Below are 16,262 nucleotides of genomic sequence, written 5' to 3'. Positions count from 1 at the left end.
CTGACTTTTCTCCGCAAAACCATTGGCAAAACAGAAAATTGAACTTTTTTATTATACCCCCTTTAAAACATTTTTTGTGGGATTCTTTGTGTGTCAAGCTTTATTTAACTGCACTGAAGGACTCTGGGACGAATCCAAAAAAACATTAAAACAAAATTTTCTCTTGAACGGTTGTTTAGTCTTCACCGAATTGGGCCACCCCTTTGCTGTAGCATCTTTGGAGGGATTTTTTCTTAAGTTTGTCAAAAAATGGTGACGTGGGCATTTAAAAAAAAATAGAAAAGATTGTTGCGAACTTTATCTTTTTTCTGTATGTTTTTGTTGTCTTTTGCTTTTGGTGCCCCGAAAATTTTAATTCAACTTAGTTCTATTACAAACCTTAGAGGTAGTTTCTCATACTAAGGTAGCATCTCAAACAAATTTTTGTTCTCATAGCAGACTTTGTTCCAAACCACGACTAAGTATCTCATTGTATGCTTAGTGAAATACGTAGACTTTTTACCCATTTTTTGTCGGGAAAATAACGCGGAACAGATACTTTTCAAAAAAAGTTGTCATTTTACACGGTGTGTAATTTTTGCGACTTGGGGACAGCAAGTTAAAAGGTTAAAAGGTAAATGTTTTCCCTATTATTCTATAAAATGCTTTTTTTTAAAAAAATACCAAAACTAGCAAACCCCATTTCAGAGAAAAAAATTTTCCCTTTTTAAAAGTTTTGTAAAAGATAAAAATGAAGTGAAAAGTAGGGGTCATGTATTTTAAAGAGGATTTCTCTCTCTGGTCATATTGCTTAGTAAAAGACTAAATCACCTGCTGTGACCTGGGAAATACTACCAAATTTGTTGAGTTCCTTCACCAAATACAGCCTGCTCTCCCCCTTTTTCCCCACCAAAATGTCAAAATACATCCACAAGGAAAATTTAAACAGAAACTAGCTTTAAATTTTTTTCCCCCTGTGTCATGCCAAGTAAAAAATTTTGTGTTTAAAAATTGCACCCTTTCGGACTAGGATGGTTTCTTTTTTTGTTAGGCCTTTAAGAAATTGTTTTTGTAAAAGTCTCATTTCATTTGTTAGTGCCATTACTATTGCGTGAAAATACAAAAGTTTCGTTTGATTTAATCGTTTTTAGGTTTTTTGGGATTTTCGAAACCCAGGTCCAGCCCAAACTTCCTTCAAAAATTTATGTCCACATACTTTTTTAACCCGTTCTTCTGCCTAGCTGGGGGTTTGCCCCCATTTTATAAAATTTTCCTATTTTGCAAGCAAATTACACACTATGACTTTGAAATATCCAAACGTCTCCTCTAAAAGGTTTTAAATTTGGGCACAATTTTAGAGTTTTAAAATGTGCATTTTTTAATTAAAATTACACCAATAACAGTGAAATGTGATTTTTTGGGTTTTTATCAATTTTTGCAGCAAAAATTCTAATAAAAATGCTCATTTCTACCAAATCTGACCAAATAGTCCAACAGGTAAATAGTTTTCCCTATATATTCTATATAAACTGACTTTTTTAAAAAGAGCTACCAAACAAGCTAGTCCCATTTCAGAGAACAAATCCTTACCTCTTTTTAAAGTGTTATGATAAAAACTGATATAAATGAAGAGATAAGGAGGGGTCATGTTTCAACAAGAGAGAAATTTTTCTGGTCACATTTGCTTACTGTAAGCTGACATCAAAATCACACTGCTGTGACCTAAAACTCAGTTGAGCTTAACTTCACCAAATATAACCTGCTCTCCATTTTTTCCAACCAAAATGTCAAAAAAACATCCACATGGAAATTTAAAAAAGAACTAGCTTTAATTCAGACCTCTTATGCCATGCCAATTGAAAAATTAGTGTTCAAATACCTGGCAGCTTTTTACGCGACTAGACCAGATGGCTTCCACGCCCGGTCCCTTTACTTTAGTTAGGCCTTAAACTATTTCGTCGAGTAACGATTCAGCCGACTCTGAGTCACACCAAAAAAAATCAGAAAATTTTTAACGAAGATCTATCTCATTCAAGTTCAAATGTGACTTACTGAAATGTCGTAATATATTTTGTGCCTTATCCGGATCTTACGTAGTAAGAATAGAGTTATGGCTCTTTACAGTCAAAATTACACAAAGGGACTAACAATTTGTGTTGCATGTACCTGAATAAGTATATAGCCTTGAGTCAAGAAACAATACAAGAATAAAATTAAGCATACGAGTTGTGCACAAGCGCTTTTATTTGATGTTTCACTCAGTAAAAACAGACTTTATGTCCCTTGACTTATTCAAATATGTACGTTAATGACATGAAAGCGAGTGTAACACGTATCTCAAAAAGTATTTGGCCCAGAGGTATGATACCTTAAAGGAGTATATTTCAGCATGTGAGTAAGGAAATTAGCTATGAAGCTGTTTATATCATTGTGCAGTTTGCTGTGTAAGAAAAAAATGTTAATAATTTAATTGGGTGGGGTATTGAAAAATACTTTTGTGGATGGAGTGAACATTTTTTTTTATTTTTTCTTGGAAACCAGCACCGGTTGATATTAGATTTTTGGTTTAATATTTTTTTGTCAAAGTTTTTGCTAACATAATATAAAATTTGGTAAAATTCTGTCCGCTAGATTTTTCATATCATTAGGAAATATTCCTTTGAGTTTTTTCTTAGTTTAAGATACTTTCGACATATATCAAGAGTACTTTTTCTGTGATAATATATCTATAGTTGATGTGTTATGCATAATTATAGTGGAATCATTAATTGTGATGCAAAACAGTAATATCAGAGTGAAGTTTTAAGTAAATAGCTGTTTCCACTTGTTTTATTATAACATGTATGTATTAATTGTTTCTTCATTTCTTCAGACAAAAATACCAATTTGGTGTTCTTAATAAACTTTGAATATTGGAAAAAGAAGCACAGGTACCTATCATTTTTATTGTTTATTTTAACTTGTGATACATCAATCTATAAATATGAAAATATAGAAAAATCTGTCCGCTAGAATAATTGTGAAAACATCTTTAAGAAGCCGTTAATGTATATTGTTACGTATGATGTTATTTGACAGATAAATGAAAGTGAAGAACTAAGTGTTGCTATATATGTCATGGGAAATGTAAATGACATCCTGTAAACAACTGATGCATCAGAAACTCTCCTTTAAATGGATATGTTGTTACATAGGAATCAGTTCGCCTGATGGTGCAAATTTGTGACAGAGAAGGTATTGAAAAGAGGTTAACTCATCTTCAACGTCGGATGGACCAAATTGTTAATGTTACATATCGTTTTATCGCCCTCTACCTATACGCAAACATAAAGTCAATACCTCTAATGGTAATGTTATGCTCTGGGCACGAATTGACTGACGTACAGACGGACGGACAGATCGACAGATGCATGTGCCATCACATAATACGAATCATTTTCTTAAACGGGCGTATAAACAAAAAAATATAAAATAAATAATTCAACAACGAAATTCAAATATCGTACATTAAACGCCTTTTTGTATTTAATTATAGAATTTACGCATATTTTTTACGGATCGTAAATACAACTGCAGATCTTTAGGTGTATATCATGAACTACCATCTCAATTGTTCTATTCAACAAGTAACGACGTTTACATGTTCAATCAATATGTTATTGTTTAATCAGTATTCGTAGGCGATATTGACGGCCGTTGTTTCAACCGGATTGCGGTTATGTAATATTTGGCTCCGCGGCCTTAAAAAAGGGTAATAATGGAAGAAATCAGTGCGCATGATAACAAAAGGATATTTGTGCAAAGATTCGCAATTGACATTGTTTTCGGCTGACAGATAGTAAGTGAATATGTTTTGTTTCCGTCCTAGATAATACAGAGCTTGATAGTGACTTTTTGATCTCGATTTTCATAATCTCTACCAAATAATTAGAAAACTATCATTTAACATTTTGATTGTGTATAGTATTTGACCCAATGTTATGAAACATCACATGAATATTTATTTAGTATGTGAAGTTGTACACCTGAAGTTTTGTATGGCCCATGATTGTCAATAATTTGTATAAACGGGATATAAATTTGTGTCGCATTAGGTTGAGGGTCAGTAATCCAAATCTTTCTTCTTATTTCATATAAAAATGACTACTTCAGTTGTCTTTCCATATCATTATAGAACATCATTGTTTCCTACACCCATTTTTCATGAAAGTTCTATCATTAAATTAACGAAAACCTGAAAAGAAATAAAGAGGGTTGAATAGTTCCTAGTGAAACGCAAGTCAGTTGCGGTCAGCTACCAAAATAAACAAAATGGCGCATATTTGCTTTGGCCGCACAATAAACACCTATTTTGGGTTTCGATCTTCAAAACTTGACATGGGGGGTGTATAAACATGAAAACCGTCTCATTTACTGCAGAATGTATTCTAGCAGAGAAAACATCTGAATCCATGAATTTGGCGTAAAATGGGAAAAAATAGGATCTACAGTCAAAGACTGCCTAAACGACCCCCTGAATTTAGCGACTCCCTGTTATATGCGACCCTATTTTATGCTCGGACACAATTTATTTTAAAATAGTCTAAATTTAAAGCAACCTCCTGCCTTACGCGACAAGCGACTGTGAAATTTAGGCTCCGGAATCGATTATTAGACCATTTCAGCGACTTTGAGATGCTCCCTCGCAAGATTTTACATGACGTTTTACCGTTCGTTAACTCGCTTTGAAGTTTTTTTGAGGCGAAAAAACTTATTTGTTAAAAAAGGGGCCAATGAAAAACAGGAAAAAAAATAACTGTTTTGACATTAGAACAGGGGGTTAAAGGAAACTAGAATTGCTCGATTGGGGGAAAACCCGAGTATAAAGTCGCTGAAGGGAAATTTGGAGTCGGGGCATACATTAACAATGTTCCCCGTGGATCAAAAAGAAGGCGATATTTAAAACGACGAAGTAAAAAATGGTTTTAAGATGCAGTCAATAAAAGAATAAATACAATGGGACCATTAAAACACAAAAAAAAAAGATAACCTCAGTGTGTAAATAGTTCAACTAATGGAACATTTTTATTTTACAATCCCAAATACTAAATCGCACTCGCCTTTTTAATTCTCTTGCTAGATCATGAAGTTAAATTTGTTTTATCAACATCAATGAATTATGCAAACTATTTTAAATGTTTATTTTATCAAAATGTAAGTAAAGAAATAGGGATTTAAACATTTTTTACTCGTATCTAAAAGAGGCCTTATATAAGTATCCAATATTCATGAAAAATCAAGCAGATATCTGTATATATGAAACCAGCATCAGCCAGTTGAGTGAGACTGTTTTAAAGAGACTCCCTGTCATATGTGACCTTTTTGCTGCTTCCCAAAGTCGGTCTCTTAAAACAGTCTCGACTGTATTTATAATGGACTTCTTTGTTCACGTACGGAAGCAAATTTTCGACCGAATTACTGACCTCTTTCCATTTCTCTCAAAAAGAAATTTGACTTAGATTCATTAAACCTTAGATGATATTTTTTTATTGCACGTGAAGTTGTGCAGGTGAGTTTTATTTCTTTGTGGGGGGGGGGGGGGAGGGGGGGCTGGAGTTATGGTCCCTGACTAAGTGAAAATAGACATAAAGTATTTGTGTTGCCTATACCTTAAAACTATTTTACCAAGAGTCATGAAACCATGTAGAAATATTATCCAGAAATGTGAATTGTGCAGCTGAGTTTTTTCTGTTTCACATTGCATGACCAGAGTTATGGCGTCTTGATGTAGTCAAATAAAAATTTAGAGGATTGTTGTATGTGCCCCATGTATCCAAAATGTACTGGACCTAGACTAATAAAATATTAGAGGATTGTTTTATAGCAGTTGAAGTTGTGCACCTGGTGTTCTCTTTGGAAATTCATACGGTAGACCAGAGTAATTACCCTTCACTTAGTGAAAAATACAAGAAAGGTTCCTAAAAGTTTGTGTTGCAAACATATTTGACAGTCATGAAAGCAAGTACAGTGACAGATGTGGGAGCACCAGTTTTGAAGAGGAAGTAGGAATATCCATTGAATTAACTGATTTATTTGTCATATCTACATTAAGTCTTCCAATATATGAGGAACATTTAACTTCTGATGGCATTATTTGTTATTACTAGGATATAAGTATAAAATGCACCTGTAACCAAATATAAAATTAAAAACGGGATGTTGCCTTATTTGCAATATTTGTATTATGTTCTTAAAATTCAGCACGCTATTCATGTTTCGACTCAAAATATTTTACCTTGTTTATACACTTTCTCTACCTTTTCAGAAAGTTGAAAACTGAAATTAGATATTTAATCGGATCGTAACATTCAGATTTTTGTAAGAGTGACACTTAGGTACATTCAGGAAATAATGAAGTCATTTTAAATAAATCTTTCGTTATTATCATGATTACTGACAAAGATGATGTTTCAGCTAATCAAAATAATAAAATGTAATGGGTCGATTGTAAGTAAAAGATATACCATGCGTGAAAAGAACTTCGTGCAGGATAAGATGTGCAGGAGTAAGAAATTCAAAACAATAGATACATGTGAATATGTCAAGCTTAAACGCATAAATCTTGATATAGAGTGGCTATTATTGGTTTCGTTGATTTCTATTATATATCTTTGAAGTCATTTTAGCTCATTATAGCATAAAGCAGTTGTTTCCCTCGTTTTCGGAGGGTATTTTTACAAGAAACTTTTAAAAGCGTTTTAATAGGGAGATTCTGACACTTACGTGTTGTAAATACACCTTTTTACATATGCGTCTTCCGTTGCTAAAGGTAAACGTTTTATGACCAAAGAATGGATATGTTAAAAGGAAATAACATCAACGTAATCAAACATACCTGACATACCCGCACATTAAATGAAAATTACTGGTTTTGATGGACACATTTATTTTCAAGCATTTGAGACTGGAATAACTTTATCGCATGTTTGTTTCATTATATAACAGATTCCATAGTGATATAGTGGTACGCTAGCTCTACCGAGTCCTATCACCAACCAATCCCTAATGATTCTAAAGATGTTAAAACGTGCTTTTACCATTAATTCAAAGTCATAATTATGCTTATGGGATTGGATATACTATTGAATTTACAGATATGACATTTATAGAACCAGTCCTAGCTCTATAGTTAAATCGTACACAATTAATTACGCATTTGTGGAAGTCAGGTTAAGACGCCAAACACTTGAAGAGCGGTTCCCTGTTTTGTAAGCTTAAATGTCAAGAATTTTGGCTGATATATGAACAGCATCATTTTCATGCTATTGGAATGAATAAAAAGCTTAATATTTACAATAAACTAATATCGATTTTCAAACTTTAATGTTGCTTGAATTTTGAACATACGAGTAGTTATGACAGTACTTCTTCACGCTCGCATAATCCTGAAATTACAACAGCACATGTTTAGATTATTTGTACGCCGTTCAAGATGAATGCTTTAAAGGATTAACCCAGCAACAATCTTAATCAAACCAAGTCTGCATTTTTTGTTGTTCCTATGTTTCTTTATAGAATTTCTTGAAGTATCAATAGTTAGTACTAGTTTTATGAAAAACACTTAGTACATACTTTCATCCTGTAATGATCAAACAGATTACTATCACGCCTCTTTCAAAATCATTAGTCCAACACAGTTTCAGGCGGATAGCCTTGTATATTAAAATGGCCGCCAATTTTAATTTGCCACGGACAATAATTGGCAAAAACGTCAAGTACTGCTACAAAGGCTTTGAACTTAAAAATCGCACTGAATGTAGGCATTTAACTAGAGCATTTTATTTTCAAGGGAAATAATTGTGGTCTGACTGTATTATTTTGAAAATCACAGTTGAGAATTTTTTATGTGTGCACCGGATCAGTTTTGCGGGGAAGCGAAAGTTGCCATGGAATTTTGTCGTCTAAAAACAAGGTAAGTTGACAGTTTTTGTTGAAATATATATCTGATAGCTGACACATAGAAGAATGTTTTGGTTTATATCCATCTTACAGATTTTTTTGAAAATGAAGAGGAACAGGGGGAATTCTGTAAATTTCTTCTTATATGCAAATGAGCTGAAAATGTGTTGAAATGACTAGATCAGAAGTTTATGCCTTTCCAGTAAGATTTCCCCTACCTTTGACGATAGTTATTAAAAAGTATAGATATCAACCTCTTTGCTGATATTAGTACCTAAAATTTTCAGCCTGTGAATAGCTGTGGAAATTTGGGACTTCCTTTTTTTGAAGATTTTAAATAGATCTAAGCTATATTTAGAACTAAAGTTTTTTTCAGTATAACAGCATGTAGAGAACCCTTTTACATACAGTCAAATATTCTTGATATTGCAAGGAAATATAATGCATTTTTCAAGTGCTTGCTGTTTCTTATGTTTTGCATACTTGATTTAGGTCATTGTCAATGTCAACTATCATTATACTGACATTTGAAGTTGTTGTTATTTTCTAAATTACCTCCCTTATATATGCATTTTTCTTCATTCATTTTATTGATAATTACTTCCCTTTATGTTTAGCAAAAATTCTCAGATTGCATTTAATTAACTCCCTTTATTTAACATGAAAAAATTCTCTTGTGTAATGATTATTTGTATGTTTTACTTACAGTGCCTGATACATGTAGTTGCAGTCTGTCTTTGGAAGCTGTAGAAATAACAAGAAAGAGGCTGACATAGTGGTATAGTTTGTTATATATGAAGTTTATTGATGGCATTCATGTCATGATGATATCATTAAAGTACAACATACATTGATTTTCTGACAGACATGTGTTATTACATTTAAACTGAGACTGTTTTATAATCAGGTTCATGATAATTTTTTTAATATACATTGTATACAATAGTTGCATTTTTTTCAATGTTAATTGCAGCTTTATAAATTAGAACACTTCAGGTTCATTTTTTGATATAGTTTATTAATGATTATAATTTTAATCATACAATGAGTTATGAGATATTTTATTAATTTTAATATTTTTTAGATTAATAAATGTAAAAAGTCTGTATTAAATGCATTGGTCATATTTTTGTACAAAATAAAGGAAAAAAAATGTTGTATAATTTTCATTTTCAGTTTTGGTAGGGAAAAGTTGTTTGAGTATGTAAATGTACAGTTGTTTGACCTGTCTTACCCTGTGGCAGTCCAAGAAGATGTTACCATTATGAAAAATGCAGGAGGTATTATGCTTTTGTATGTTAAACAAAGGTCTCAAAGCATTTATATGCTGTATGGCTACATTCTTGCTCCTGAAATAACTGTACAAGACAGCTATAAGACTGACATTCCTGACAAAATGTGAGCCTTCTGGACTTTATGTCAGCCTGGCATAAAATTTTTTTCCCTGTAGCTTTGTGTATCCCTCAATTTACTAAGTACATATACCCATTAAAAATAATGATATAGATATGGTTTAGTAATAAATGTGTGATAGCTTTGTAATGTCAACATTTCAAAAATAGAATGAACATGTACTTTGATAATAAATATTGAAATACAAATTTCAGTATATTGTATCAGTCAGCAAAAACATGAAGTACATTTGTATCTTTGTATTAAGATAATTAAAACAATTATATTCAAATGCTTTGACACTGATTTTATGTTGATTTCCTAGAATGTGTGTGAATTAATGTTTTACAATATTTCAGAACTTGAAGACAATTGTTAGTGCAGAAGGGACATAAAAGTTATGACAAAAGTAACAGATATAAATAAGGTAAACTGTTGTGATGAAAAGACATGGCCAATGCTGCACATCACAAAGGCAATATTTGAATTTAATTTTTTGTCACTTATGAGTTCTGTAAAGCTGATTTTGCAATATATATAAAATGATTAGGATTAATTTTTTTTACTGTGATCTTTTTTTCACATGATTTTGTCAAGACTGACAATTTGTTCATTGGAATAAGATAGTTAAAGGCGGCATTGTGTCACATAAAAATATGTCTGCATAGTTGCCTAACATTAAATGTCAAATTGTAAACAAGGAAATTCTAAATTTGGAAAATCCTTTGTTGTTTTTCTTCATTTTAGCTCAGTTGAAGGAGATGAAGTTTGAAGCAATTTTGACAGTACAACCTCTCCAGAGTAGCTCACTCTGAAGCAAAAACCTCTCTATAACAACATCATGAGAATTTCCCTAAGCTGAAATATAACTATCAAATTTACTTCTCCAGAACAACAACCTCAAAATAACTAAAATATTTGTATATCCCACAGTGTGTTGCTCTACAGAGATTGCATTGTACTTATAATATCTATGATTTCAAATTTGCTTTAGGAAAAACAACACTTTCAACAAGGGGAAAAAGTGAACATATTTACTCATAAGGTGAAGTTTTGGCAGTTCTCAAGTTCATTGTTTTTGCATGCTAATAAAAAAACACTTTAGGTAGTTTATCATTTTTTACATCATATACTAATCAGAGGTTGAAGGTTGTTGTTGGAGCTTTTAGGTGAGATCATAGATGAACATCATCAGATTTATCTGTTTATTTTTTTTCACCATGTTATTGAATATATTCATTGAATGTTATAAAATATGCAATCTTTTCAGACAGTCCTATTAAATAACTTGTCATTTAGTGGATCTAAGTATAGACTTTAGACAAGTTGAAATTAGACAAAATGTCAATTTGTAGAGTTACCTGACTTGCTGCTTGATAATATATTTCTAAGATTAGAATATCTGCAAATGTCTAAAATGATGTTATAATTGTTTTAAAAACTATCATGTTTTATTCTCTTTATGTAATATAAAGTTTTAAATTTGTATTTCCAGAAGTGCTACAAGTGTGTTGTCATGTGAAATGGAATTTACCCCAATTGTGCTGCAAGATGTATATTCAAGTGCAAGACAGCCCTGCACCAGCTGTAAACTGAGATGGACCCATATAATAAATATGTTGACTTTTCTATGTATTATCATCTGTACAGAATGTTTTTCATGACAAGACTGTATACATATATTGTTAAATCATTTTTATTTCCATTATTGCATGCATGTAAGAAGCAAGCATTTAACAATTGCATTCATAGAAGTGTTAAAATGTGATCAATCTAATTTAAAGAAACACATTTAATTGGACATTTTAAGTTTTATAGTATTTGTGGTGGAGACTGACCCAGTCATTCAGCAACTTATACTGTCTGTGTGTCATTTCTTATATGTTATAGTTTTCTTAATAATACATTAAATGTCAAAGTTATGGTAAGATGAATTCATTCATCACTTGTAGATTAATGTTAAAGCAGTTCAACATTTTACCATGAGTTAACTAATATTCTATTTAACCAGAGTTGTCACATATTTTCATATAAATATTTGTATAATACAGTCTAATCTAATCTACATATGATGTTCCACAACTTTTTAGTTATATTTTATGTTGATATTTTATGTTGTTTTCATGTCTCAACATATAATTACTAACATCAAAGAAACTTAAGTATTTTACAATTTGGTTGGTATAAATGGTTGTTTTGTTTATATATTTTATTTTTTTCCATCCAGGAGAATAAAGAAATATACATTTCAAAATATCTCATCATTCTCGATAAGTATACTACATAATCAAGATAAAAGAAATAAAAACAAAATATGTTAGTGGAATTTTATTTTCAAAAATTTGATATACAGTCTTTGTAGTATTTACTTCTTTAGATATGTTGGACTGAAATGGGAATAACAACATACTTTAAATTTTTGTAGTCATAAGTTAATATGGGAATTATTAACTTAACTTAAAAAGATTTTATCTCACTGTTATGCCATCTGAGCTTTAATATTTTTCAACATTGTCATTGGCAATAAGGCTCAAAATTATTTGTTGTGTATACCTTGCATTCATGTGTGATAAATGCTTTTATGGTATTCTTTAATATAATTTATGCTTTTCATCTTACCATGGATTAAAAAAATATAAATTTATTTGTCTGAAAATTAAGGTAAAAATACTGACTGATTAAATTGCAATATAAGAAAGCTTATTTGAGATAAAGGGAGGTAATTCCATAAAAAATATGTAGAATGTAGATGATAAATGTAATGAAGGGAGGTAATAAAATACTGTGAAGTTATTAGTCTTCATTTCTTTGATTGAGCTAATTAATTGTTTTACATTTTGGTTTATTAACTACAAGTATGACCCAACATGTGTACCTGTCCTGAAGGAAAATAAATTGGTTGTTTGATGTCCTTGTACTGTTAAATTGTTCCTGTATTTGTTTACATTCCATGTCTGAATGAAATGAAGAAACAGACTTTAATGAGGGTATCCCCGGGAAAAAAACCTAAATTTATTTTTATATCAGCAAATTTGATGAGATTAGTCATTCAGGAGTTGTCTATCCTATTTCCAAAAAATGCTATGGGACTAAATTTTTTGGAGTAAATATCTCTTTTAAAAAAACAACACACTGCATTCTAATATTGTATATATATTATCTGATGCACTTAGCAATATATATTTGGAGTCAAAATGTTAAAAATTCCGGTTTTAATTTTTTAGTTACAATGTCTACTGAATGATAACCCATATCTACCTTTTAGCAGCCAACAACTTTCATCATTCCAATCTTATTATTTTAATAAATATTGCTATTATAACATTCTGTTTCCCATGGGAAATGGCCGATTTCCTATGGGAAACGGTCATTTCCCATGGGAAAATTGCTTTCCCATGGGAAACATTTGGGAAATCTTTCCCATCGGAATTTCCCATGGGAAAACCTTATTTTTTATTTTCATATAAACTATTAGAAAAACATCATAGCTGTTTATAAAAATACTTTTTATGGCACTGGCTAGTTTATTTGTTTAAATAAAAGATAATTTAGATTTCCCATGGGAAAGAATTCCTTTGGGAATCCCATAGGAAATTGTTCCCTTGAGAAAAGTTTCCCATGGGAATACTTTCCTGTAGGAAACTGTTCCCAAGGGAAGCGTTTCCCATGGGAATGCATTCCAATAGAGAATGTTTTCTGTATGAATTTTTCCCTAGGGAAGAGTTATGCAAAAAAAATGTAGCCAGCCTGCTTAGTTCGAAAGGGACAGCGCAGATCTACAGATCGCGTGGTCGTGTGAAATCGGTCCTCGGGCGAGGCGCCATCCGCACTATCTTCTCCACGACGATTTGATTAAAGACATTGTGTCTAAAAGCGGAAGTGTTATAAATTTAATCCCTTTTTAGGCTCGCTAAATAAAACAAATCGTTGACGCTTAAAGATTTTCTACTGGGGTAAAAATACACTTTCACCTTCAAAATGACCTTTTGGGCGAGTTCATATACTAAGATTGATCTGGTAGTCGGAGCATCTCGGCTGATGATTCACTTTAGAAAATCTGTTAACACTGCACAGTGCATAACGTGTAGGTTCGAACCCATGATGATTTTTAGAGTATAAGCAATTATATCTCAGTTAGTACGTATATATTCGAACACATACCTACAATAAAGGCATGATGTTCGGCGTTCAGTCTAAATTACTGCGACAAGTATTGGTTAATGTCATTTTAAGTGTAAAACATGTATTCAGGTAAGTATAGCACCCTTAATTACACAATTTGAATAAAATAATAAAATGAAAGGCTCTATAGAAAGAATTTTTATCACATGCAAGATTTGTTATGCTGAAACATAAAACTTCTTCTTTCTTTGTAGGGATAACGCATGTTTTTCGTGTAACAACATATGCAGAATCCGGAGGAGTTCTAAATACATGTATGTTATTACACGAAATGGACATGACTTAAAACTATTTAAGCATAAAGTACATAAACGAATGCAGAATTAATATATAAACTCTACCTCAACCTCATTTAATTTCAATGAAATGCGCAGGGATATCTGTTGTTTCTTCACGCTGACGTTATTTCCATTGAATTTATAATCCGTTATGGGCGTAATACTTAGCGCTTTACACGGAACGTGCATATATTAGACTGTTTTATAACAGCACGTGAATCTCTTCTTAAAACATCCCCGAAAAGTGACTAGAACAGCAGTTTTATGCTAGAATATCTACGAGCGACCAAGTAAATCCGAAGTAAAACGACGGTAACCTCAGAACTGCATTACACTGGTTTATTTTTTGGCTTTATTTCATTTCATTCACACGACGTCAAAACATCAATAAAAATGTATGTGTAGTTGCAAATATGTAGCTACTTATATATTAATTTACTAGTGCACGTTCATATGTGCATGCATATTTGTAAGTATACAAGCACTCAGAATAAAGCGTGCATGCATAAAATTAAACGCCTATTATGGAACATGTATATGCACACGCGTATTTTTCTGTATGTAGCATCCGTGCACTCATTGTATTCATAAAAGTAGTTACAAAAACTAGCAAAAATTGAAAGGAAGTTGAAGACATAGGCATATGAGCCAGAAATACAGGTCATATATATCATATTTCGTCAGTCTGTCTTGCGACAGGAGAGGATGACTGAGTTAACAGACTGCCCATACATAACTTTAGTGTACAATCTAGGTCGAAATCTGCTTTGCGTGTGCGCACATTTCAAAATACACGTGCAATTATATACAATGTAGAGGACATTACATGAGTGTCCTGTCACATGACTTTATTGCACGAGTTGAATAAAATGAACTGCATTACACTGGTTTATTTTTTGGCTTTATTTCATTTCATTCACACGACGTCAAAACATCAATAAAAATGTATGTGTAGTTGCAAATATGTAGCTACTTATATATTAATTTACTAGTGCACGTTCATATGTGCATGCATATTTGTAAGTATACAAGCACTCAGAATAAAGCGTGCATGCATAAAATTAAACGCCTATTATGGAACATGTATATGCACACGCGTATTTTTCTGTATGTAGCATCCGTGCACTCATTGTATTCATAAAAGTAGTTACAAAAACTAGCAAAAATTGAAAGGAAGTTGAAGACATAGGCATATGAGCCAGAAATACAGGTCATATATATCATATTTCGTCAGTCTGTCTTGCGACAGGAGAGGATGACTGAGTTAACAGACTGCCCATACATAACTTTAGTGTACAATCTAGGTCGAAATCTGCTTTGCGTGTGCGCACATTTCAAAATACCCCGTGCAATTATATACAAGGGTAGAGGACATTACATGAGTGTCCTGTCACATGACTTTATTGCACGAGTTGAATAAAATGATAAGATGAGAAGGTCTGCCAAGCATTTTATGAGTTTAATAAAATCTATGCGGGAAGATTATTCTTATCACATGTTTTTTCTGCTTCCGAGGGATTCTGAAGATGTTATAAAACAAAATGAACATGCGCTAACGATATTCTGGCATAAAGCGCAAAAATCTAGTAAATGAATACACTCTACCTCAACGTCATTCAATTTTAATAAATACGCATGAATATCTGCGTTTTTTTTCTCCTGTTGACGATGCTTATTATCAACAAAATAAATACATATCTTAAACATACCACGGTAAGTACGCACGCATAGAATTGTGTTCTTGCCTACCTAGAAGGGAAAGTATACATTTGTCCGGGTACGCGCCGGGGACAGACATTCCTGTCTTTCCATAGGGAAAAATCTTGTCTGAAATAGCGTGCACTAGGGTGACGTCACATAGTACTGGCACTATTGTGACGTCACAAAACTATATAAATGAAAGCTATCAGAAAATATCCAAATCCACTTGTCTCCACGATCTATTTTGAACGTGATAGGCAAGAAAAATGATCTAAACTGTTGCCTGTATAAGCAGCTGTTTCCCCAACCCTCTGGACAGCTTGGATAAAAAACCCCGCTAACGCTTGGTTTTCCATTTCAACACTGTCCTCGGGTAGGGGAAACCCCGTCTTACACAGATGGGCATGTAAGATTCTTATATTCTTGCCCTTCCTAGCAGGGAAAGTATACATTTGTTCGAAAAAACGTGCCGGGATAGATAGATTCTATTCCTGTCTTTACCTAGGGAAAACCTTGTCTAAATAGCGTGCACTTTGGTGACGTCACATAGCACTGGCATATTATGACGTCAATAAGCTATATAAATAATATCAGTTAACATGAAAGGCAAAAAAAATGATCTAACATGTCACCCTGTTTTCGTAAGATATCTGCTGTTTTCGTAAGATAGCTCCTTCCCAACCTTCGAGACAGTGTAGAATGGAAACGAGCCATTACCCGTCTAACAAAGGTACGAATGTAACATCCTGATATATAGTCTACTGTGAATAAGGTTGGGGTTTTCTGTTTAAG

The 16,262-nt window shown here is 32.5% G+C and overlaps 1 long non-coding RNA gene across 1 annotated transcript; it reads left to right on the top strand.

Moving 5' to 3' along the window:
* Positions 1-8,309: 8,309 nt before the first annotated feature.
* On the top strand, positions 8,310-10,977 carry LOC128554991 (uncharacterized). Its single transcript, XR_008369751.1, has 4 exons — positions 8,310-8,695; positions 9,094-9,197; positions 9,669-9,736; positions 10,805-10,977. It is a non-coding gene; the product is annotated as an uncharacterized LOC128554991 (long non-coding RNA).
* Positions 10,978-16,262: the final 5,285 nt, after the last annotated feature.

The sequence above is a fragment of the Mercenaria mercenaria genome, unplaced genomic scaffold (genome assembly GCF_021730395.1).
Source record: "Mercenaria mercenaria strain notata unplaced genomic scaffold, MADL_Memer_1 contig_924, whole genome shotgun sequence".
NCBI lineage: Eukaryota > Metazoa > Mollusca > Bivalvia > Venerida > Veneridae > Mercenaria > Mercenaria mercenaria.
The sequence above is the reverse complement of the archived record's forward strand: the minus strand, read 5'-3'. Positions and strand labels throughout refer to the sequence as shown.